Source organism: Neophocaena asiaeorientalis, unplaced genomic scaffold, assembly GCF_003031525.2.
Source record: "Neophocaena asiaeorientalis asiaeorientalis breed wild unplaced genomic scaffold, Neophocaena_asiaeorientalis_V1.1 scaffold124, whole genome shotgun sequence".
NCBI lineage: Eukaryota > Metazoa > Chordata > Mammalia > Artiodactyla > Phocoenidae > Neophocaena > Neophocaena asiaeorientalis.
The window spans coordinates 2,251,760-2,261,904 of NW_020174135.1; the positions used below are offsets into that span (position 1 = coordinate 2,251,760).

General features: G+C 56.4%; 1 protein-coding gene across 1 annotated transcript in view; it reads left to right on the forward strand.

The window, feature by feature from the left end:
- MBP (myelin basic protein) overlaps positions 1 to 10,145 on the forward strand; it is a 113,344-nt gene that overhangs the window by 82,936 nt on the left and 20,263 nt on the right. The window lies entirely within an intron of this gene.

Below are 10,145 nucleotides of genomic sequence, written 5' to 3' on the forward strand. Positions count from 1 at the left end.
CGGCGGCCGCGGCCATACCGCGGGGACGGCGCAGGCGCTGCCAGGGCCTCGCTCCCCCGCACGGGAGCCTTGGAAAGTCGCGTTTGTCAGACCGAGCAGGGCAGCTCCTGAGGGGAAACGAGCAAAGGAAAATGTGCAAAGACGGAAGGGGGGGGTCCTCGCGAGGGATGCGCGACCTCGACTGGGGGTCCCGCCCAGACGGAGGTGGGACCAAGGTGAGGACAAGCTGCTGGAGCGAGCCTGGCCCCCGAGGTGGCCGGCAGCCATGGCCTTGACCCGCCTGTGGTCCCGTCTCCTCCGAAAACCGGCGCCTAGCGGACACGGAGCGCCCGCCGAGTACGAGGTGAGTGAGCTCTTCCAGGCGCCAGCCCAGCTGGGCTTCCCCGGGGGAGGACCTCCTTCCCGGCTGCCCCTCGGGGCTCGTAGGGACCGTAGGGACAGCCACGTGGAAGGCGGGCTGGGGCGACCCCAGGGGAGGCGCGCGATCAGTCCGGGTCAGACTCAGCTCGTGAGGGGCACAGCCCCGCCCGGACCTCTGCTCTGGGACCCCAGCAGGCGCTGTGCCCAGGCATCGACCGGCCTTACCAACCTCGGGAAAGCGCAGGAGGTTGAAACCACGTGGCACGCGACAGGAAAGCTAGTTCTGACTGAGCCCCGAGGGTGAGGATGGGGCCCCAGGAGTCCCGCTTGTGGATCTTCCTCTTCAAACGAAGCAGAGGGGGCCAGGGGAGCGGGACCCAGGCAGCCGGGAGCTGTGCCCGCAGCTGAGACCCACCGCGGAGCCCTCTGCCCCGCACCGGACAGTGTGACCACAGGGGCCTGCGGGACCGGCTGGTCCCAGGGGAGGAGGGGATCCATACGATGTAAAGGGTCGGCTCGCGGACGTCGGTCCGGGGGAGGCTGGCAGAGCGGCCGCAGAGCCCAGGGCCCGAGCCCGTCGTAGGACCCAGCCACGGGAGCGGTGCCGGGGCCGCTGGCTGCCGGGAGGGACTTGCCGTCAAGCCCCCTCGGGTGGGCAGGGGCGCATCTCCAGGTGACAGCTGCAGTGGGGCTAGAGGGGTGCTGCCGCCGAGCCCGGGTTTCACGGGAATCGCGTTTCAGTTGTGACCATCGTGCTCACCGGTGCAGAGGGCCCCTCGGTGGCTCCTCAAAGCAAACAGCCCCATCCCCGGGGAGGTCGAGAGGGCCCCGTCCCGCTGGAGGCACATAACCTCTGGGGCCCTCGGGCCTTGGCCTGGTCCAGACTCAGCCCCGAGGAAGCCAGGGCTGGGCCCCAGAGGCCTTCTCGGGGGCCCTGGGCTCCCAGGCCGAGTGCAGAGAGCTGGGGCGGACGCTCCCTGTTTTCTGGCAGCGGGGATGCGGGCACGCAGGCGGGGACCCACGTGCTCCTTGTGCCCGAAGCCACCGGGACCCCCGTCCTCTCCTCCATGGGACACGTCGCCGTCAGAAAGCAGGCCTGCTCCACCAAGAGGCAGAGACATTGCCAGAAACCCCAGATGCAGTGCAGGGCGGGGAGGGCCAGAGGCCAGGGCTTTGGCATTTGGGGATGTTAGGAAACTTACAGCAGAACGATTCTTCTCTGTTGGTGGAAAAAGGGCCGCAGCCCCGCCCTCCACAGCTTCATCCCAGACAGACCTCTGGGCCCGCACGTACACAACTGGCCAGAAATGCACGAGGTCCACACAGCAGCCCCAGGGACGCAGCATGGGGGCCGGGCGTCCGCGGCCTCTGCCTTTGCTGTCTGTTCACTGTGTCTTCCTCCGGCATGCTGCATTCTTCAGTATTTCAAGAAAGAGCTTATGTTTCTCGGAGCGTTAACGGCCCCGGACACAGGAGAGCACTGAAGGGCCAGGTGGCACGAAGTGGTTTGAAAATACGACAAAGGGCACGTGGAGTGGGCTTGCAGAGGGGACAGGAGCCGTGGGGTGAGGCCACGGCTGGAGGGCTGACGCAGGGGCTGGGGATGGCGGTGCAGGACCACCGGCCGGCTCGGGACCGAAAGCTTCCTCCTTCTTCCCCTGTGGTTCGGAAACTTAAAGTCAGTGAGCGATGTCAGGCTGGCGTCCTGCACACGGACCTCCTTCTCTCTGTCTGTCTGTCTCTCCAAACAAACACACCAGGAAGGGGGGGAGAGCCCCACCTACTACACGTCAAGGAACAAGTTGGCTCAGCACTGCGGCTGCGCTTCCAGGACTGGGTCCGCTGCGAGGAATCCCTTGATTCCAGGAGCCTGAACACTTCTCTTGATTCTGACACAGGGCTGACCTTGAGGGCTGGAAGAGGACCATGGAAGATGGCAAGCCCGAGGCCACGCATGAAGTAGTATCTGATACCCAAAAGCAAGCTGGGAAAGCACGAATTCCAAGGCAGAATCAAGGAGCAAATATACAACAGGGAAGACAGCTCCGTGGGGAGATAGGCAGAGCCTTTCCTCTGGTTTCTCCATCATGTCACCCTGGCTCCGCACGGCTGGGCCTCTGGAAACTGCATGGCCCAGAGCGCCTGGCGCCTGCGGATGGAAGGAGCTGGAAAGGTGCCCAGGGCGGGGAGCGCGGAGCAAGTGCCTCGCCCGAGTAAACCCCGTCCCACCCACACCTGCACATCTGGGCCCTGGAGAGGCAGGAAGGACAGAGGGGAAAGCCCCTGTTCCCACGCCCGTCAGCTGCTCTCACTGGCTTCCTTAAGCCCCTCTGCCTGCATCCCACAAACCCCGGGAACCGGTCCTCGCGGCCTGGAGAGGACACTGCCTGGACGCCCGGCCCGGGAGGTGCCCAGAGGTTCGTCCAGAGCTGCCCTGCCCGCTGTGACCCCGCAACCAACCGTCCCCAGGATGCTCGGGGGGTAAGGAGTCGGACTCTTAGCACCCGGACAAGCACAGGGTAAGGATGGAAACACGCGTGGGAGGTCTGAGTCCACTGCCCAGCCTCCGGGTGTCTGCTTTGAGCCTCCTTTCCTGGCCTGAAAAGCACACCAACGTCAGAAATAACCGTCTGTCCTGCCGACGCCCCGGGCCCCCGTGCTGATGGAGAGAAACATCCGGAAGCTGCCGGCGCATCGAGGGCGCGTCAGGCCTGCTTCCCGCAGGGACCCTGCGAGGCCGCCCCAGCTCTGGCCGTCAGCTCCTGGGTTCCTGCTCTCAAGCCTCAGCTTCCTCACCCAGAAAGCAAAGGGGTCAGAGTCGGCGACTGCAAACGTCTCTCTGAAGACTGAGACTCCATGGTTATTTCCTCAAGTCTCCAGGGACCTGTCGTAAGCCCAGCCCCGCCAACCCCGAGGTGCTCGGGGTGACTCCGTGCCTTAGGGTTGTGGGCTCTTGTTCTGCTCCCGGGAAGCACAGCCCCCAGCCCCCAGGCATCCCTCACATGGAAGGCCTTCCAGAGGCTTCCCTCGTGTTTAGTCGTCAGGTTTTCTCAATAGATTTCTTCATGATGCCCAAGCAAATGGCTCTGACCAGAGCTGGGTGGTTTTGATGGGTCCTGGAGGTCTGGCCATGGGGACCCAGGGCAGAGCGAGTGGGACCCTGCCCACCTGGGCGGAGGCCGACTGGCGGTCGTGGGGCCGGGACCCTCCTGGGGAACCATGGTCTACTCCCCCCACCCCCGACGGGCTGCCCCCCAGTGCAGCTGCGCCTGGGCCTGCAGCCTTCACTTGCAGGAAAGACTGTTGCAACTTGGCTTTTCTTCCAAAATAATCTTCTGGACTCCGCGTCCCTTAAAGCACTTGCTGTCACTCTGCGCGAGGAGACTCCTGATTTCTAAGCCAAGCCAAGGCATCCGGGCTTCCGCCTCTGCTGCGCTGTTTGATGTTTACGCTGGGAAGTCTTCTGCGTACTTCAGACACATTGAGGCCTTTAAAAATGGGTGCCTGGGAGCAAGGAAAACAGTCGGAGCGGTTAAGGCCGACATCTAACCTGTCCTCCCGCTGTTTTGGAAGGAGACACGGGAGGCCTCCAAACCCACGTTCAAGAGCGTAGCTCTCGGCACCAGCCCAGGCGCCCTGAGTTCGGGAAATAGCGGTGAGCCTTCCCTGCGGGGACGACGAGCCCAGGCCTCCGGCTGTGAGCTCTCCAGGGCTGCCCGAGACGAGGAGGGAGGAGCTGCCTTATGGGACAAGGGAGGGTGGCCTGGGCACCGCGGAGGGAGCCTCCCGTCCCTGGCGGGACGGCCCAGGGGCAGCCGCGCATCCTGTCTGGACGAGAAGACGGAGCTGTGGGTGGAGAACACAACGGTCTGTGGCGTCCTCACCGACGTGGCCGCAGCTCCCAGCTCTGGCCGGGCCCTTGTCCACTGCACTGCCTCCTGTTCCACCATCCTGGCCCGCTCGCCGGGGTGACAGTGGAGGCCGGGCCTCGGAGCCCCGCCCGAGTTTAACCCCCTCGGGGGCCACGCAGCCACCACACGCTCACTGAAGGAGCGGACGCGCCGGCTGCGACGTGTGACACCGACTTCCTGTGTGCCAGTGTCCAGGGTGACCTCATGACCACATCCCAGGTTTCGTTCTGTCCTTGCCAGGAGGCCTCTGACCCCGATCTTTGGACGGCCGTCCCGTGGAGGCAAAGTCATCGGTGCAGAGGAGGCCGGGGGCTTCGGTTTCCTCGTTTCCGGTGAAACATCACAGAGGAAACCAGAAGCCGCCGTGCTTCCCGCAGCCCGCTGCCTTCGGCTTCACAGGCTGCTAAGAGGGTCAACTCTCCAGCTTGGAAACCGGCCCCTCTAACCACGGGCCAGGCAACAGCCCCAGCTGAGGGGAGGACCAGGGACGACCCACACCTCCGCACAGACCGCGCCCCGCCAGCCTTCTCACATGCCAGTATCTGAGAAGAAACGTGTCATCAGAACAGGCAGCAGGTCACCGAAAATCTCCACCTCAACGAAGGTCTGCCTGTGAATCTCTCCCGTAACTGAGAAAAGCCCGCTGCTGATACTGCATGGCTTTCTCTAAAGAAAGAAAAAGCCCACGGCTTTAATTAAACTCCTTCAAGTCAGTGATTCAGGAACAAACATATTCTTAACCTTGCCAAGGGCAAAAACCTAGGGCAAAACTGTGTAGGTCATTCAGACAGAAAAGAATTCTCTCCAGATTGCAAAATCTAAAGACGTTGACCTTGCCAGAAAAAATCTAATGCTCTTGAGGCGTATTAGAAGCTGCTTGACCAGAAATGGAGCAATTGCTTCCTCTGAAAAACATATATACACAAAACTAGGAGCGTGCCCAGAAGGCCCAAGATAACCTCGTGATCCAGTGATTTCTGGGAACGGCCAGAGAGCACTGTGCGGTCAGGGTGTGGGGATTAAAACATGCCGTGTTCATCAAGACCAGCTCTGAAAGGGGGAGACTCATAGCTCGAAGAGTTTCCAGCCAGATGTGTCATGTCTTCCACAGGCCTGTGACCTTTGGGTCACATGCTCTAGTCCAGAGTACTTACTTTACTGGCAACTAGCTCAGCACCTGCGCCAGTCGCCACAGGGGCACAAAGCTGCCACAACCCGTCCTTCCAAAGGGCTAGAAGGGCAGCCAGACAGGGCAGCCGCGGATAAGAGTCATTCAGCACAAGATATGCTGCTGCCTCTTTCAGTAAGTCCTTAAGGAGGACAAATCACCGAAACAAGATTTCTGAGGGCGGTGAAGGATTTTTATAAACCATCGAAAGAAGTGTGAAGCAAGAGGAAAAGGGCAGAAAAAGTATATCCGTTTCACAGTGAACTACGTGTCGTGGTTCTTAAATATAAAGAAAACAATACGCAAGAAGCATATTTGGTTTCCTTACCACTTTCACAAGGAAAAAAATCATTTTATTGATCCCAAGTCTTACTCTGCTGTTCTCCCTTATTGTCGGCAGTTCAGAAGAACAGCGACACCGTTACGGTCTGTGGTTCCAAACAGGTTAAAGAGATGAACTGCTTAGCTGCCTGGATCTGGGTTTCTTGAGGGTGCCACAAAATCAAAGATTTCTCTGGCGGAAAAAAGGAGAATGCAAGTTCCTCTGCTCCCCGCGTCTCTGGACCACTGGAGAAACCATCTACTAACGGCGTGTCTCCTTAATGCTACTCGGCGGATATGTGCACGATTCCGTCGTGTCCAACACGTACATTGAAGGATTACGTATCAAAGATGTTTGCTCGTTGGATGGCTGCTCAGTTGGATGCTTTTAACCACGTGGACAAAATAGAACGTTGCAGACAGTACAGTGCGCTTGGATTGAGCCATAACTTTTCCATTGAAAGTGGGAGCTGATCGAGCCCGTTTTAATTACGTAGAACTGCATCCTTCCAAATAACAATGAACCTGAAAAATCTCATCTCTCTCACTAGACGTGCCGCGCATTTGTCGTATCCAGTTACCAGTATTTACCAAGATAAGTAGGAACTCGTTTTCTAGTAGAGCAGTGATTACAGCTTTCCCGGTTCTCTAGATATTAACCGACATCTCTGATTGATGCCACCAAGAGACACTAATTTGTTTTTCTTGTATCTGAGCACATTTTTGTTTCTAGCGCACCATGCCTTCACAGCTTAACAGGAGGTAAGTCTGCAAACTTGGAAAAAGTTCTTCTCCCTTCCCTTTGGTCACGTGGCTGGCCCGTGATTTCTCCACCTGCTGCTAGGGTTCGGTTTGGGACATTCCTTCTCGTGCACATGGAATCCACAGGAATCTCCGATGACGCAGCAGATTAAAACATGGAGCTGGGGCTGAAAGGAGACCACAGGCTCTTCACTTAACCCCTCTGAGTATCCACTTCCACATCTGCAAAAAGAGGTGGCCACACAGAGCAACATTTCTGGTCTGTGACCAGCTGGGGTGAAAAAAATCATGTGTCCACCCCGTGTTTTCAAAGCAAGTAGAGCCACTTTCTTTGCTCCTTTTTTTATATTGGATCCTTCTAGGGACACAGGGAGAAACGTGCGTTCCTGGAACTTGCATGATTGACTTGACTAAGAAAGTGCCAGTAAGAAAATGGTCACTGCTTTTAGCCACTGGATATGACCATCCGGACATATTTGAGACAGATCCACAGAGAGGCCACTCCGGCTGTGTCATTCTGACATGGCACCAGGACCTCTCACTGAGGCGGGCTGCACAGGGAAGACCCCGACAGATGTGGGTTGAGGTGCCCTGGCATGAGGGCACCTGCGTCAGTCACCTCCGTGAAAATGCTCGATTTCCAGTTTAAAAAGGGCAGCAGTTCCAAATAGCAGCTCCCACAGAGCTCATGTCTGTTCACATCACATAGAAAAGACGGAGCGGGTATTACCAACACTAGTTATCAGACACACATGGGCTTTGAAGGACCAGTTTCTCCCAGACTAGCCCACAGTAAGACAGAGTAACAGCGCAAGAAGAGAACATGCTTCCTGTTAATGCCTGTGATCTGAGGGAAGCCAGAACACAGGATATTTAAAAGATGTTCTCATCTTGTAACGAACCTCAAATCGTCACACCAGGTTTTAAAGTACCAGGGGGAGAGCTGGTCCTATAACAGGCTCGTAGTCTCCTGTGTAGCTACTATAAGCCATGCGTCTACACCTGGGCGGTCCTCAGATGTTTTTCCTTATGCTTGTGTATCTAATGATGTTATTCTCCTGGTCCCTCCTTTGCACTCATCCATTGTCATTCATCTGGAGGAGAGAGGCAAGCAAACTAAAGCCTGGGCAGAGAGAGGGGAGACCGCCTGGGCGGGACCCTGGACCGCACCTAGGGTCCAACAAGGAGCACACAGGTGCCTCTCAGGTGCACAGCCCGGGAGGGGTGGATGCAGAGGGGGGAAACGTCCCAGAGCCATGGATTCACTCTGATTTCCATCATTGGAATTCTGATGGTGGACTCAGGGTGAGTTTAAATTCCTCTCACAGACAAGAAATAAAGCAAGCGCTAGAACTCTTTTTTTTCCCCCCTAAGCACAAAACCCCAGGCACAGTGAATACTAATTTTTTCAAGAGGCAGCGTCTTCTTCTGAGAGGGACTGACTCTATCCATTTGTTTCAATCAAATGCAAATGCAAATGATGATGCTGGCAAATACCTCATCCCCGTTTTCATAAGACAGCCGCTAGTCAAGGGAATGAATCTTTACCCAATCTGATGACCACTGATCTTCAGATGTGTCAGGCAAAAACTAATCCCCCGTTATTACTTGCAAGTTTAAGGACTCACAGCTCTCCAGCAAGTTGGAAAAACAGTTATGAAATCCTTCCCGTTATCTGGAGACGGGACGGGAAAGCAGCCGGGAAGCCAAGTGCACGAGCCCCCCCCTGCTGGTGAAGGACATTATCACAAGTGGAGGGAAAATGAATCACAGTTTTTCAAAACCAGTACAATGAAACAGGCTAATGGAAAAAGCAGTTTATGTTAAAAATCCATGAAATGGTTGTCCTTTATCCCATGGCTTTCCTCCAGTCGTGTTTAAATTTTTTAGCATAATGTTATTTTATTTGCCACCAAGAAGTTCATTGTTGTTTTGTTAATCACGATGCCAAAAAAGAGTAACACATCAGTGCCACCGTAACCCTGCGCGTGCTGTGATCACGTGCCGAGGCCCCTACACGACTCACGTGTTCACGTGTGCAGACAGCCAGGTCTCCATGTGGTTCATCAGAGTGTGAACCAAGTCACCCCTAACAGGTAGGATTTCTTCTACAAACTTCTTGTTAATTGAAAGCCCTATGTAATAAGCACCATTTTTCTAAACAACTTGAGTTTTCATTTTTAAAAAACTGGACTAATTTTCTAATTTCACTTGTCCCAAATATTCAGCTCCACTTATTTTGGAGATAGCGTGTTAACGTCCTAACCTCAGGTTTAGACCGGCACGTGGGGCGGGGGCCCTGTCTCCGGCCCCGTTTCCTTTTCTGATGGCTCACACTGAGAGGGGCGACCGCTACCCGCCCCGCCCCGGCTTCGGGGTGTCCGGTTCTGATTTTCCGGTAGGACTGACCTTCGAATTCCTCCTTTGCCTTTTAATCACTTACAAACAGATGAGCTACTTGGATCAGGAGAGACATGGACAAAGAGACACCATTCCTGGCAAATAACTGTAAAATGTGAACAATTCTGGTTCTTCTATCGTTTCTGCACACACATAAGAAGGGCTGCACTGGAGAATCACGAACCCTTCCTGAGTTAGGGAGCTGAGTCCAGGGGGCTCCTTAAAGGGAAACTTGTATGTCCCAGGCTCTGGGGGCAGAGGCTGGGGACACAGGGGTGGAGGGAGGAGGACCCGCGCCCCATCCTCCCCCCACTGGGGTCACCTTCGCACCCAGACGGCCCCGCCATCATCCCCCTTCCCCTGCGGCCCGTTCCCTCCCCAGACTGTTTCCTCCAGGACAGAAACGGACCCCCTTGTTTACAGTGAGGCATGGAAATAAGTACCCACTCCCTATAAATTGTGAAATATAACAAAGAAGCCAAAACCCACTGTTTTTAAGTACCCTGCCACTCCTGCCAGGGGCTCCCACCGCTGCCCGGGAGACAAAGGCTGGCCCTGCTCTGACTGTGAACTGAGGATTGACAGCAGAGACATCCTGCACGGCCGAAGCCTCCCCGCCCGGCACCCCTCAAGTTGGGTGTGGACCCCTTTCCTCAGCGCAGGCGGGCCTTCGATATGGCCTCAGAGTCACAACCCGCCCCCCCCCCACCCCATGTTCCTTCAAAGAATAAAGGATGCTCTTCAGACTGTGGGGAAGGAAGCTGGGAGCCTGCATCCCCTCAGCCACCTGTCGGAGGCCGGACCACGTCAGCATCACAGGGTCCGAGTCAGAGCAGGTGACTCAGCACAAGAGCCAAAGGGTGGAAACAACCCAAGTGTCCATCAGTGGATGAAAGGGTGAACAAAATGTGGCTTACACAGGCGACGGGATATGGCCCGGCCTTAACAGGAAGGAAATTCTGACCCAGCTACAGCATGGCTGAACCCTGAGGACACTACACCAGTGAAAGAAGCCAGTTGCCACCGGACACTGTGTGATTCCACTTGTATGGGGTCCCCTGAGCCGTCAGATTCATAGAGAGAGTAGGATGGGGCTTTCCAGGGGCCGCAGCAGCGGATGGGGAGTTTGTGTCTCCTGGGTACAGTCTCAGTTTGGGAAGATGGGAAAGTTCTGGAGGTGGATGGTGTAATGGACACACAGCATTGTGAATACACGTACGGCC